The sequence below is a fragment of the Enoplosus armatus genome, chromosome 10 (genome assembly GCF_043641665.1).
Source record: "Enoplosus armatus isolate fEnoArm2 chromosome 10, fEnoArm2.hap1, whole genome shotgun sequence".
Lineage (NCBI taxonomy): Eukaryota > Metazoa > Chordata > Actinopteri > Centrarchiformes > Enoplosidae > Enoplosus > Enoplosus armatus.
Genome location: NC_092189.1, coordinates 16,785,044 through 16,798,475, shown reverse-complemented (window position 1 = coordinate 16,798,475; position 13,432 = coordinate 16,785,044). Strand labels below are relative to the sequence as shown.

Genomic DNA, 13,432 nt, shown 5'->3' with positions numbered 1-13,432 from the left:
TATATTAATTTAGTGGAAGTATTCATAGATATATATTTGAATTTGCTGTCAACAAGAAATTAAGGCACAAGACTGTTTTCTTACAAATGCATGTTATTGTTTTTGTTGTTGTCTCACTCTCCTAGTTTACAAAAGGCCTAGGTAATCTTAACAAATGTAATTTATGCTATCAATGTATTGGTTATACTTTTCTCTACATGGTAATATGCAAATGTATTATTTTCTCTCTCAAAGTCCCATAAAGTGGCACTCTGTTGCCTTTTTTAAAGAACGAGTTTGGATTTTTTGGGTATTTTTTGGTAAAAAAAGAAGAAGAAATGCTCTGTTATTGGTTTAGCAAGTGTTGAATTGTCACTTTAAATGGCATTTCATTGCCTTTTGAGGGCTTCGTAAGGATTAAGAGGATTTAAGCTTAACAGGAACACAGGCATGGTAAAGCAGCACATTGTGACCTGGCCTCTGCTCTGTCCATGCTCTCACACAAACCTCTCTCTTTGAGGCATTTTACAGAGACATTTTCTATCGATTGCGTTTTCTCCTTCTTTATCAAACTGTTCTTTTGTGCCTATTTATTTCTGTGGGAAGAGTGGGTTTTCAGCTTGGCCAGTATGGATGTGGATGGAGTGGCTCTCGATCAGGGCAATGGCCACATTGTGTTCAGTAAATGGAATATGACAGAATTACCCAAGCTTGTATCATGACTGCTCATCCAAGATGTGGAGGCCTACTTTCAGAGTTCTGCAAACCATGTCAAAAGAGGCCAGAGACCCTGGTTATCAAGAAGTTTCTTCAAACTCAAGAGCATACTGACACATTTGATCTGACCTTTGCAACCTCTGTGTCAAAGCTGCAGCAGTAGCCTACAGATATGGCTAACACACTGAAATCTATGAGCTGTCATTCTTAAAAGCCCCACTGAAAGGGAAAAAAAACAGCGAGAGCGTTTAGCCTGGTTAGCCGGTCGTGGGCTACAGTTAGCTCCCTGCTTTGCTGGCAGATTCCCATTTTCACGCTGTCAGCGTGCGTTGGTGGGATAGAGTGCTCTCACATGTGCTGGAAGGAGAGTGTTGGTTAGGATTGTCTATAGGGAACATGCAACTGTAACTCCTCTGTCTCAGGCATGAAATCTCTCTGGCACTTTCCCCTCTCCCAGTCGAGAATGAGGTGGGAATGGAGGACTGTGTGAATTGGCTCTAATCCAGTCTGACCAGCGTGTAAGTGTGCAACACTGCTAAGTCTCGTATGCTCTCTCCACCTCCTTTAGCAAGATATAGGGAAATGTGAGCAGCACACATACCTGGGTTAACTGCATGCCTGCAGGTAGACTCAAATTGTCCAGATGGACCAGACACCTCTTCTTTTGCAGCTGCTGGTGCCTATTGACAACTACGACGGCTTTATAGCGTCAGTCTCTGTAAAGATTGGTCTGATTTACGTCACAAGTCAAGGGCCACGTTGTAACAATCCGTCAATGACTCCCACAGTGTTACTGTGAAAGTAGACTTCCGGCCATTGAAAGGCTCTGCAGCTCAGATGGAATGCTGCTGAGACTATGAGAGCGAGAGTGCACATGAGTAAGAAGAAGGGTTTATGCGCCGCGTGTTGAAAAACACCCAGAAACACAGGGAGGTGATCAATATCTGTATGACGGTACAGATTACTGCTTATTTCCATGGTAACATGCTGGTCAGCTCTGAGATGGCAGGTGATGATGGTTAGTGTGGTTGTGTAAAGATCTCTGTGTATAGTTGTCAGTGTGTGGATTTGACCAAAGAGCCGAAAAACACCACAGGGAAAAGATCAGATGTGGCTGTACTGGCTGTGCTCTAGCTGATCTAGTTTTATTGAAGGAGTGTGTTAATTTTCTGCAGAATTATAAATGGCTGGTCTTTTCATTTCAAAGTGGCTAAAGAATCTTTTTAACATTGACCTTATTTCTTGGCTGTATGGTTGTGTGGATGATTTCAGATGTGAAATGTGGCAGTAATTACCAGAAAATCACATTGAATATTGCTTGGAATCACTATAATGTCATTCATTTGATAAGAGAAAGTGCTCTTTGTGGCTATATATTTGACAACATGTTATCAAGCCATGAACCTTGAAATGCTTTCCTCATTATCACATTGAGAAGAATAATTTTATTTACCTGCAATGAAGGTGAGGTATTTGTATCCCTTCTTGCTTTGGTATGTGTATATTCACAAGTGAATGTGAATGTAGGATAACCAGTAAACGAGTAGTTATAGATAAGACCATAGGATTGCAAAGCATCCAGATGGGAAACGAGAGAGACAGAAAGAGAGAGTTGCATGGATATGAGTATATGCAGACATCTGGCTCCTCTTTAACTCCAATCAAGTGCTCGTTCACTGTGCCAGGAGTGCTTACGAAGGACTTTTAAAAAAAGAAAAAGAAATATGGTGAGCCTGAAAGGAAATCAAGGCGCCCTCCCTCCTTCATTCCCCTCTTTACCTTTTAAAACCACATGCCTCAAAAGACTGTTTTGTTTCAAGCAAGCTATTAAACTGGGTGCTGAGGGTTGAGCAGATTTGATGTGGCACATGTCCTTGGTGCTTTAAAAGAACGGCAATGAAAAAATGAATCAATAGCGTGTGCCTCCCATGCCCTGAGCCAGTGTTCACCATAGATTCTATCTGAAATTAAGATCAAGGAAACATGCTCTGGAGGGGACTGTTTGAATAAGATGTTTCTCTGATTGGCTGAAAGCAACTTTTAGAGTTCATCTGATGGACATAAAAAGTTGTCTGGGAGTGAGATGAGGAAGGATTCATTTGACAAACTACTATTGAATAGCGTATCTGCAAATCTGTAGTCAGGTGTCGTTTTTTAATGGATATCAAATATTTACTGCTTCATTTATCCAAATGGTGTTACTTTAGTGATCATCTTAGGGAAATTCTATTCTAGTTTCCTTACGTTACAGTGAGGTTTAAGAGCATGTTCATGTAGGACAGTATTTCCATACCAAAACACCAAAAATATGGGCACCTGCACATCAAAACATTGTTCTGCAGTGCCACTAGTGATCCAAACCTCTGCAGGGTACCATAATATTTTTATTCACCACCTCCATTGTGGAGATTTGGAAACAAAAGCTTTTGGACGGACTCAAATCCAAGTATAGGAGGTGATTTATGTTAAAGTTAAGTTTTTTGGAAAGGTTTCAGAGGCTTGTGCTCCTTGTTCCAATCGATATAGTTCTTGCCAGTGTCTGCATTTGCCAAATCTCTACAACAGAAGTGGAGAGTAAAGTGTACTTGTTTTCATACTGAATGTAAAAGAGGGGTATTAGTCTTTAAACTTGACAACAACGTAAATCAGCAAGTAAATCTCTACAAAGTTCATATGATCTGCAGCAAAATTGCAGGTTTATTGGTTAAGGAAGGCAATTATTTATTACCTAGTGTCACTGGGCCTCAACAGTCTCAAAAATAATGACAGCATATGGCATATGTCATCATTTTTGAGACTGCCTCCAAGCCAATCTGTGCCAAAATTAAATATTCAGAGGAACAGCAGTCACAAACAAAACAAACTTCTAAAAACTCACTCGAGGGATGACAGTCATAAACAGTACTTAAAGGAATTATATGTATATATAATGCCCCATTTTCTCCCATTTGTGGAAAGCCCAATTCATGCTACTTCTGCTGTTGGGCTGTGGAGTGTGTGGACAGCCAGTTGTGTTTGTTGGGTGCTGTCATCGGAGCAGCACTTCGTATCGTGAGGACCATCAGTACCGCAGTTGCTCACAGCTCAGCCTGGATGACAAGTGTTCGTTTTCACCCCCAACCTTTTGAATTTTGATTTGTCGAAATTTTTCTGTTATATAGAATTATTCAACCTCTCTGAATATTCTGTGAACCCATATTGGATTTTGGGAAAGCCACGGAATATGAATAATAGTACTTCACAATTGAATTAAGCCAAATTGCACTGGAACTGTGTCTTACCCACTCTCATAAATATAATTTAACGTGTGACGAAATTCACTTTGATGAAGGATAGATATACTAGTACGCTTGGTTAATTAGTTTGTTAACATTGTAATAGCTTGGGCTGCATTTGTCATGTAATGTTGAACTTTAAAGTCTACATACGATGTATCAATTACTGTTTGCTAGTTTCTGCCAAATGGCTTGTCTTCAGGCACTCATGGTTGGATTGACCTTTGCGGGCGGTGGAAGAAGCAAAGGTTTAGTGGTGACAGAGGGTGGGCTGTGTGGGAAGGATTAAGTCAACACCAGCGCTCACTGGGGATGAGAAAAAAAGGTTACTTCTCCATCAGCGTTAGTCTTCTTTTTATTTTCATTTTCAGTTTTTATCTTTTCCTTCTTTGCTACTTTTTTTTATCCTTTCTTCCTTCTTCCCTTGTACTTTTTTTCTCTATACAACATGTCTTTTCAAAGGCAGAAACAATCTTTCCCCTTCAATCAGAGGGGGAGAGCTGGATCTTATTATTTTGAAGGGAACATGAAAGGCTGAAGTGGTCACAGTATGCTGATGTTGGCTATGACAGTGCTTTATAGTCTATGTGTTTGTGTTGGTGTGTGCACAACTTTGTATGTCTGTGCGTGCGGTAAGTAGCACTGTTTTTCTCAGTGCAGTTCCAATAGACTTGAATATTACAGCTTGAATTTAGATATTGCGCAGGAGTGATAAGAGTGTGATTTAGTATTTTAGAGGGGGGTGGGGGGTGGGAAGAAAAATAGGATTCTTAGTTCTGTTGATTGCATATCTGGGAATTTTATGTACATCCCCACACCAGTGATGGAGCTTGTGAATACTGGCTATGCTCTCAGTTGTACATTTCTCCCCCACAGCTCTGTCACACACTCAACGGCACTGTCGGCATGCTCAGCTCGGCAGGAGGCTCCTGCAGGGCCGCATTAGGCTCCATAAACTTTATAGCATATTTTTACAACCCGCCTCTCTGTATGCATCCACCATCACATCCTACCGCATCTGCTTTAACTGTTCACACAGCTGTGAAATTCCGTGTATCCCCATGTTTTATGGTTGTCTGCTCCTCTAGTCACTCCCGATTTCTTTATTTGCTTCTTTAGCTTTTTGATATCCTTCTCTATGTCTGTGTATATTTAGTAAGTTATTGGTTGCTTTGGTTGATGGTGTTGTCTTCTTTTTTTAAGATGTGAAAAAGACTTCAGACTTCAAACTGACAGTAATGTTTCCTCTGGGATTTTTTTCATAAATGGGGGGAAAGTTTTTTTAATTTTTTTTTTTTACACCTAGGTGGTTAGTCTCTAATTTATTAATGCTAAGTACTAACTTGTCAATAATCGTAACCATTCATGCATAACAATGAGTTCAACATTTCGAATGTTTTTTGTAACACGTCAACCTTTTCTTAATGTCCAGGCTGTGATTGGTTGGTTCATGAAAAGTGACAATGAAGAGCGCATAGGCTTTATGAAAAGTGAACATGTTTCAGTAAAAGGCACCTGATGTAGCTAAATAGCCAAAACCAAACCTTTCTTATCTTCTCCCTGTTGTCTTCTGTCTCACAGCTTCAGCTACAAAACCTTGACTAACAGTTGAACTGGTATTGAGGATCTTGTGGGCTGGTGCATAATCAAAGTGGGCAGACGAAACATCTCTCTTGCTCTTGTCTTTGTATAATGGGCTGCTCAAGACTTCATGACATTTCATGTAATTCTGGTAATAATTTTGCCGCTGCGTAACGGAAACACTGGGACATTCCAATGCGGGCCGTGTCCATAACAGCATACGCATAGAGCCTGCTGATTTGTAATATCTCTGTTTCAAAACGGACACAATGTGAGGTTTGAGGACAAGAAGGACAAAGAGAGGCAGCTGTTGACAGGGACCTATGGTTAACATGAGTCGAAAGCAAAGTTGTTGTTGCTGTCGGGTTTGAAGAGTCACATTGATGGCCTTTTTATAATCCCTCCTCACTCTTGCAGTAAGCCAACCAGGCCCTGTGGGAGTGCCTTACTGCTCAGCCAACTAGTCCACTCAGCACAACCGAGTGCTAACAAGGTATAGTCTCTGGCTATCAGATACAGTGCTTTCATAACGCTGTCATACTTGGACGCACAAGAGTAAAGCCACATAATCGCCTCATCAACAGCCAGGTTCCCCCCCGATTCCCCAGACAGCTCTCTGCTGTAATGATTGGTGACATGATCAAGGCCAGATCACTTGCTGTGTTATTGTCTGGCTTGCAGTTTCTTTTCTAAGGGCGCTCAGGAGAGATGGGCCACAGTTTATAATGTCAGCCTTCAAGCTGTATCAGTTTTTAGCGGTTTACCAGTAGCATGCAGCTGGTGGGTTGGCCCTTCCTTCCTAGTGAATGAATGAATGAATGAAAGAATGAATGAATGCATGAGTATAAATAAACTAGCCATGTGCTAGATATAAAGGCTCAGCCTGCTATGACTTACTTTAAGCTTGGGTGGAAAACCATAGGTTAGCTGTGCCAGAGGATGAGGGTTTTATCCTGACTGAGTTGGCGCTACCTCTTCTTTATGCGAGCTGGCTAGGATGGTCTTAAACTGCCAAACTGGTTGCAGCTTTTCGCAAATTACATGGTCTCTCCTTTGTCTGCTTTCCATTGTGCCCTGCCAAACTTTGAAGCTGTGTATTAAAGGAAAAGAATAGTATTGAGTAGGTCTTTAGAGATGTTTCACAACAGCGCTGATGGCATTGGATCTTAGTTTTGTTTGGCTTGCTGAGAGTGTACCATTCTAAATGTCATAAACACAGTGACTGATCATGCACGGTCATGGTCTGCCTCTACTCAGACAGAGGTGGCAACAGCTGCAGTTCTCCACCCAGTATTGTAGTACTGAAGGCCAGCACTTGGTGGCAGTGGGTGCCCATTGAATTGGCCAGTTGGTGCAATGCATAGGGGCCAAAAAGCCACATTGTTGCTATGGAATTGACCTAATGGGTTTCTTTCAGCCCACATAAGACACTGCTATGTGTGCCACTAATTCCATTTGTTAGACGTCTGATCTTTAAAGGGGAGAATGTGTGAAAGTGTGAAACGGCTCAACAGCATTCAAATTGGTCTGACTTCTCTGATCAATACTTTCACCCTCCTACTGTAGACCGAGGGGGGGGGGGGGGGAGTAAAGAACAGATTCATCATTATTATCTTTCCTGTGCAGAGATTCAGAAGTGAGACTGCCTCTGACATGATGGAAGACAGCTAACCTCTACGGGGTCCGCGCGTATTATTTTATTTTTTCCTTTTTAACGCTTCATTTGCACGATCAGGGCCTGTAAGGGAAGCACGTCCTGCCTTACCTGCTATCGACAAGACCTGTTGTATTGACTGCTCTTTTATGCAATCATACCTGAATTATTTAGTAGACCTACCTCACACTGATGAACAGATGCAGTCCCTTACCAACAACACATCAGTTATGAGTACAGAGCCACACCATTGATATCACTGTCTTTTCCTTTTGGTTCTTTGTGTATATTATGCCCACAGACTGACACCACATCACGATCTCACTCTTTTTGTGTATTCCATTGCAGCTGCTTTCTCTCTGAGACGTGAACATCAAATCTCTCTCTTTTCTGACCCCACCTCTCCACAAGAGCCATATATGCTCATTGACACCCAGAGCTCTTGACATGACACAGATTTCTTGGCCACATGTGTTCTGCTGAAACATGGTCTTGGTTGGGTATGGTGTTCATTTATGGTCCAGGTTGTTTTCCAGCATAGACGGAGTGGTGACAGAGAGTGGCAGAAAAGCACATCTTTGCTCCTCCACACATGCTGTGCTCACTATTTCGACTTCTTCCACCTTGTCATTCGGCTCAGGTGCCCTCACTAACATACCACATAAATTTTTAATGCACAGCCATACGGTGGTCTTGTTTTTCTTCAGGTGCTGTGCCAAAAAAATATGAGTAAAATAAAGAAAAAAATGTTCATCCCTGCTGATATTTTCACATTTGTCGTAAAGGCTTTTGGCTCTATCAATTGGTGGTCAAAATGTATCCAGCACTTCTTTAGAATGGGGCCAATTACTAGATATTGGCCTGAGGCTGATTTGATGGCAGATGTATAGTGTTCCAAATGGTGATGGTCCTTGATGTTGGCTATAGAACCAGCGTGGGGGGTGACATCCAATCATGTTGAGATGGCTGACCTGTCTCTTTATGTCCTGAGTGGTCTTGAGAGATGATCATTTTAATGCTGATTGGGTGAATGTCTTCTTCACACCTGAGATGCTGGCCTTGAATCAAACATAGCCACTGGATGCGATAAAAACACAGGACCTTACAGTGCAGACCCCTGATGTGTATAATTACACAGTCATTTAATAAGACAAGCAGCAAATTCAGTGTCATGTGTGAGGTGTTTTTCTTCTTTCCTGTCAAGATTTCCCATGTTAGCTTTCAGTTGGCTGTCTCTCTGCTGCCGACGGGTGTTGTTTGCTAGATTGTTTGTGTGTCACCTCACATGTCTCTGTGTGAGGAGGAAGAATTTGCTACCACAAAAGAATGAAATTGAGAGGGAAAAAAGTTCCTTCCAAGCCCTGTAAGTAGAACAAAAGAACAGAAAAAAAAATCTTGATGTTATTATGCCGGCAACATCTTCTGAGCTTCTGTTATAAATGAACTAAGGGTTCTAAAATTGTCATTTGAATTATGCCTTTCATCTCCCCATGGTTTTTAGTGAAGCAGTTCAGCCCAAGTCTCTAGTGAATGTTTTTTCTTCCCCTGTTTGCATTTCTGAACAAGCGCCATAACCGTAATGAATTCTATTATTTTAAAACCAATTACTGTTAGTTGGGAGCTTTTTCACCGCTGTTGTCATGCTCTCTGAGGAATTGTGCCGTTGCAGTGTCGACTGCACTCAAACCTGATGGTATTTCTTCCTATTTCCCTTACCACCCATACTAATGTAGTTTTCTGGTGTTACTATACAGCACCTCCTTCGTACAGTGTTCATACGAACCAGAATTTAAGCAATCAGAGCAATGAAGGATTTGTTTGGTATGCATTTAGTTGAAAAGCATTTTGTGTAATCGGTTGAGTACTCTTGAAGCCACAGCCATCTTTGAATGAGAAGGAACGAAAAAGCACCAGAAATACAAGGCACACTGTGTTTCCTTGGCCATAATTTTTAAAGGCAAATTACAGGGCTAAAAGTAATGATTTGATTGTTGTTTTTATGTTTAAAAAAATATATTTTTTTGATATATTTTAATTGAGGTTTCTTGACAAAAGGGAAAATCTCATGCTGTATTTGTTATCGAATATCTTAGAAATCAGTTCCATCAAAAGCAACTATGGTGAGTCATAAAAAAAAGCTGAAAGGACTGCAAAATGTAATGCCAATAGTTGACGTCACATTAAATATTTTTGTAGAATATGAAATGAGACATCTCAGAATCTGATTTATTGCATTATTTTTTAATTCTGTGTAGGTTTATGTAAATGTAAAAAAGAAAAGTTTTAAGACTGGCATAAAAGAAAGAGTGTGTTGCGTATGGGGGTAGACGCATGCATGGGATGCAGGGCCTATGCTGAATGGAATTACTGAAAGCTTTTTCTTTCTTTCCCTTTTTCCTTATTATGTGTAATTAATGCTTCCTTGTCTAACAATGGAGTGCTGTTTAAAGTCACGTTAGACCACACAGTGTTCTTTGTTCATAGTAATTGTATTTATTCGTGATCACCAAAGACTTGTACAGACACTATTACGAAGTTTCTCTTTGACGCTGCTCTCCATTATTTTCTTTTCTGAGCATAGGACTAATTGGATCCTGCTTCCATGCTTAGCCAGTGCTCGGAGGTGGACCTTTTTGCTTTTTTCAAAATAGAGCCACTTACATTCAGTCACTTGAATCGCAAGTGTGCAACTTCAGGTTGCATACTTGGAAGTTGCGGTGAACTCTCCAGAACTGCACAATGATTTATTTCATGCTCAATCGCAATAACTTAACCTTCATAAGCATATAGTATGTTCCCATACTCACACACACTGAAAGAGAGAAGGAAACAGAAAGAGAGAGATTAGACACGTTCACTCATTAAAAGCCAGCCACTCACTCTGCCCTAAAGATTGATTTATAGCTTATTTAATAAGCTGAAAGGTTACCTCAAAACAGATTTTCTCCATAATTGACCAATTTAGTGCCGCTCGATAAGCATTCATGTCAAGCTGAGATGTTGTGGTATTTCTGTCTCTCTCCCTCCTCCCCTCTCTCTCTCATGCGTTACCGCTGATATTACAGTGCCATGATTAGTTATTAGAGGAGGTATGAAATATTCAACATGTTGTATTTTGGATGTTAACAGGGTGGGGTCCAAAACCTGGGCCCAAATGGCTGCAGCATTAGTTAGCATCACTGAATGTTCTCCTAATTAGCTCACTTTGCCCAGCAGCTGTCTGCTATTAGAGTCCTTTGTTCCAGATGTTATCTCATTAGAATGGCATTGATCATCCTAATGACTCTGGGAAAGATTATTGGTCCACATTAGTGTGACCCGCTTGCTCCCTCTTTCCCTGAGGTCAAACCACAATAGCTTTACCCATCCATATGTTCAGTTGAAGGTTTAAGTATGGCGGCCATTTCCTCTAATCAGGGTTACTCGTATGTGGAATGCCAGCAAACAGGAAGCTGAAATGACTCGGAATAGTGCTGCATGCTAGTTTCAAACTGGCTAATTTGTGGACATCAAGCCCATTCTTAGCGTTTGTCAGTGAGCTAATGCTTAGTGTACACAGTTCCCTATCTGTGAATTGGCTCTAGTGTCATTGCACAAATGGCTTTTCTTTATAAATGGCTGGACTGGGCTTAAACTGCATGTTTTTCTTTGCTTCACATTATGTTCCAGTTTGGGTGAGTAAAGGCTATCAGTTTGTCTACCAGTTACCTTGTCTGTAAAAGCAAGGTTTTCTGAAGCAAGGATATTTGGCATTGTCTGCTTTTATATTCAAAACATCTAATAGAAATACGATTCAGTATTCAGAGTCACTGGTGATATTGAGTGGTCTCATTCCTATTATTCGACACCCAAGGCTTTCGTTTGTGCCTGTGTGTGTTTGTGTGTGTATCCACTTTTGAGGGGTGTGTATCTGCATGCATCTTTGCACGCATGAGTGGGTTCTCTAGTTTGTCTTTTTGTGTGAATGTGGTGCCGGTGCCGTGATAGGAAGAGAGGGGAGCATTTGAGTCCTGATCTCATACTTTCGTCTTGGTCTGAGTAGCTTTGTGGACAGACAAGCCTTTGCCAGGGCATCGCTGACAGCTAAGAAGCAAGCAGTTCCCTCCCCTGCCACAACAAGGACGGAGCACAGAAGTACACATAAATCTCTGCGTCTCATCCCTTTGTTTCCCCCTGCTGCCGGGCTCGAAGCTGGCCATCTCAGAATTCTGTGAAGCCATCGAGCCATAATTTCACATTCATACTGAGAGAGAAAAGACGAGGTAAAGAGAAAGATAGATGGAAAGAAAGGTGTAAGGTTGAGAGTCGGATTGGGTAGAGACGAGAAGGGAGGGAAAGACAGGAGTTTTTAATTCCCTCAGACAACACTGTAAACCTGCCTTCTGCACCAAAATGTGCCTTTGTGGTTGGCTAGTTTCCGACATGACTCTCTGATCTCCTTTTCCTGCTGCATGAATACCTATTATATTAACTTAGCGCCTCTGTTTTATACTTTAGACTCAAATGTGTAGTAAAACAATCATGCTTAATTGCATCCATCTCAGTGGTTCAGTCTTCGGGTATTCAGGCTCCACGGCCTAATGAAAACGGAGAGGCATCAGTTTAATTATAATGTACTCGCCTCTTACCGAGGAGAGATTGTTTTTATTTGGAGCCCTAATGAATTTCTCATCAGTTTGTTATTAACATTGTGCTATGTGGGGCTCAAGTGGGGAAGCAGCCAATTACATGGCTTTGTTCTCCCTGATGGACAAGTATTTGTGCCTCTGTTGAGGGAGAAATAACTTGTGAAAATACTATGGAAAAAAACATAGCTACATATTCCCGCCATCTACTGCCAAGATAATTTTCTGCTTCAGGTACACATTCAAGTGTAGTGTGTGTGTGTCGTCTCTTGTAAGGTCTTTCTACTTACGCCAGCTAGGTGTGCTTTTTCTTGTAACAACCGGCTCATCAATTGCTCTGACATTTTTACAAAGATGAAGGTTGGCAGCTGCAATAATGGCTTAATCTAAAGCAAGACCATCAAAGCAACACTGCTGATGTTATGGATGGATGTTATGCCTAGTCAGCTGTATGTAACATGACATTCGCAAATCCGACCATTGTTTTTTTTTCTCCTGCCCGTTTCCAATTGAGGCATTAAAACATTGGGTGCAGTGAGTGTTCTTACAGAGGAATGAGGACATGTTATGACAATTTGACATTCTTACTCATGACCCTGGCTGTATATGGCATAGCTTCCTTAACCTAAAACCTATTTGGAACTAATCTAATGGGATATGAAGGGAACATAATGATGTGTGGGGCCTTGTTATTTGCCTTTGTTCACAAAACACTTCCCTAGTTTATTGCATTTTACGGTTGAAGGGCTTGATCACTAGTATTATGGCTTTGTAAATGGGAGTCAATAAATTACCCTCTGATTAAAGACGATGCCCTCACTTTAGGTGTGAGAGCCATTCGCTATGCATGGTTAGCACAAGTCTTTTTGTGTGTGCTAGTTTAATCACTTTCACTTTCTCTTTCATTTTCACTTCCTTCACCTCCATAACTCTCTGAACGTGGCACAAACATTTTTTATGTTTTGGAAAGCTTTTGGATAGGGAGAGGGGCTTTCACGTGCATTTAAATGAGTCTGTTATCTCTCTACACATGATTTACCTACTTCTAGGTCTACTTACTGTATGCAAATGAAAAAAAACAACTTGCCCCTCCACAAATTAATCTTTTTAAAAAAATCTTATAAATGGACATGAAAATTGCCATTTGAATTGGAGAATAAAAAGAGAACAAACTATATTGGTTATACATTGTTGTGTGACTGTAGTTATATTGTTTTGTTGTATAGTTTACTGTAAATCTGGTGGGCTTTGTAATGTACAACAACAGTAGAAAGCTCCACACTAGTTCAGAGAGTAAGACTGTGTCTAGTCGCTGACTGTAAAATGTTGGAAAAGCTGAGTTGTTTTTTTGGTTTTGACATGTATTAACTCTTTCTCCTGGTTAGTTAAATTTTTTTTTACACAAATCTACACAAACCTTAGCAAACAAAAATGCAAATGTGTTAAAGTCCAGAAATCTCCACAAAGTTTTCCCCTGCATAGTTATTTAAACTATGCCTCTTAATTACTGGTGGTCTCTTTATCGTATTCATAAATGCAGCTCTTCACTGAAAACATGAAGTGGAGTTTTTGGTTATGGAAAAGCATGTGGTAAATAACAA

At 40.7% G+C, this 13,432-nt stretch overlaps 1 protein-coding gene across 1 annotated transcript in view; it reads left to right on the top strand.

The window, feature by feature from the left end:
* diaph2 (diaphanous-related formin 2) overlaps window positions 1-13,432 on the top strand; it is a 347,338-nt gene that overhangs the window by 27,247 nt on the left and 306,659 nt on the right. The gene's annotated exons all lie outside the window — the stretch shown is intronic.